The sequence below is a fragment of the Myotis davidii genome, unplaced genomic scaffold (genome assembly GCF_000327345.1).
Source record: "Myotis davidii unplaced genomic scaffold, ASM32734v1 scaffold137, whole genome shotgun sequence".
Lineage (NCBI taxonomy): Eukaryota > Metazoa > Chordata > Mammalia > Chiroptera > Vespertilionidae > Myotis > Myotis davidii.
The window spans coordinates 110,763-113,247 of NW_006288719.1; positions in this window are offsets into that span (position 1 = coordinate 110,763).

The following is a 2,485-nucleotide window of genomic DNA, read 5'->3' on the forward strand; positions in this document are numbered from 1 at the left end:
TGTTGTGCTATGAACTTCCCTCTCAGGACTGCTTTCACTGTGTCCCATAGATTTTGGATTGTTATGTGTTCATTGTCATTTGTTTCCAGGAAGTTTTTCATTTCTTCTTTGATCTCTTTGGTAACCTATACATTGTTTAATAGCATGCTATTTGGCCTCCATCTATTTTATTGTTTTTGAGTGTTTTTATTGTAGCTGATTTCTAATTTCATGCCATTGTGGTCTAAGAAGATGCTTAATATGACTTCAGACTTCTTAAATTTGTAAAAACTTTGCTTGTGTCCTAATATGTGGGCTATCCTTGAAAATGTCCCATGTGTACTTGAGAAGAATATATATTCCATAATTTGGGGGTGGAATGTTCTGAAGATGTCAATTAGTTCCATCTGTTCTAGAATGTCATTTAGGATTGCTGTTTCCTTGTTGATTTTTAACAAAGAGGGAGCAAGGGCAGAAAATGCAGCACTTTCCTGGGAGGAAACTTAGAGCCAGCACATGAGAGAAAGTTAGATCCAGGAGATCATAAAATGACAAAATGGCATAATTTTCTGCTAGAGGGATCTATATGACACATAATTATTTTTATAAATTAAGAAATATGAAGCCCAAAATGTTAAGTGACTTGCCACAGTCACTGAAACACACAGAAATCAAGACTAGAATTCCAGGACCCCTGATTAACAATCTTAATGTTTTTATCTTCCTATCTTAATGCTCTCTATTGGTTAATGATACCCTTTAATGAGGTAAAAATAACATGTATAAAGTGCTTTCAGCATTTTCACATACATTAACTACTTTGATTATCTAATTATATTATCAAGATAAGGTAGTATAGTATAATAGTTTAGCTCATAGGCTCCAGAGTTAGACTATGAATCTCTGCCTCATCACTTGCTATGTGATCTTGAATAAGTTACTTAACTTGTCAAGCCTCAGTTTCCCCATCTGCAGATTGGGAATATAAAAATACCCACCCCAAAGAATAGATGTGAAGAGTAAATGAAGTAATGCACATTAAGGACTTAGCCTGGCACCTAAAATATACTCCCTGAATGTGATTGTTGTTATGCTTTCATTTTATAGATGCAAAACTGAGGTTCAGGGAAATGGTTGAGTATCTCTATAGAAACCAGGATCTTCCTTCAAGTTTTCCAACAATCATAAAGGAAACCTCTATAGTGTATTTTAGAAGCTTTTGCATGGTAGGCTCCAGAGTTAGACTATGAATCTCTGCCTCATCACTTGCTATGTGATGGAACAAATGTAATAATCTGAACAATAAAGATTTAATTAAAAAAAAATAAAGTAAAAAAAAAAATACCCACCCCAAAGAATAGATGTGAAGAGTAAATGAAGTAATGCACATTAAGGACTTAGCCTGGCACCTAAAATATACTCCCTGAATGTGATTGTTGTTATGCTTTCATTTTATAGATGCAAAACTGAGGTTCAGGGAAATGGTTGAGTATCTCTCCCAAGGGCACATACTTACAAGTAAGTGATAGATCAAGAATTTAATTTCGGTTTTCTTGCTTTAAAATTTCATACTCTTTCCATCCCTGTATAATTCACAGACTCGATGCACTTGGTTTTCCTCTAACTAATTATAGTAGTTCTTCTACTTTGGGTTGCAACTCAGTCAATAAAGAAAAAATAATAGCCCAATGTATTTGGATGGGAGAAAATTAAAAAAACAACAACTCTTGTATTCAATCAGATTTTATTTTGCTGTCATTATAAAGTCTAATAGATTATAAATATTAATACTTTGTGTGTTAATATAACATTCCTTAAATCTAATTGGTGGTTAAAAAGGTTTTTGTTACATAAAGAAACAAATTTCATTCAAATAAGATTAAATATATAAATGTTATAATTATATAAATTTATTCATATATAAATTATATAATTATATCTTTTTTATGATATATATCTTATTATATATAATTTATATGTAGTTATATAATATACAACTTGTATATATGTAGAAATATATAATAATTACATAAATTATACACATACATTTTATATAATACTAGAAGCCCAATGCATGAATTTGTGCACGGGTGGGGTCCGTCCGGCCCAGCCCCTGTTGGGAGGAGGAGATGGGGGGAGGTTGGGCAATCAGGGGTGGGACTGGCCGAGGGGAGGGGCTTCAGGAAGTTGGCTGGCCTGCCCCGCCCTCTATTGGGGTAGGGAGGGTGATCAGGGGCGGGGCCAGCCCAGGGGAAGGGCCACAGGAGGTTGGCCGTACAGCCCCACCCCCGATCAGGCTGGTTCGCTGGTCACAGTGGGTGTCATAGCAACCAGTCGTTCTGGTTGGTACAGCATTCTGGTCACTGGCTTTTTATATATATTCTATATGATAAAAGGGTAATATGAAAATTGACCCTAACAGCAGAACGACTGGGAATGACTGGTCACTATGACACACACTGACCACCAGGGGCAGATGCTCAATGCAGGAGCTGCCCCCTGGTGG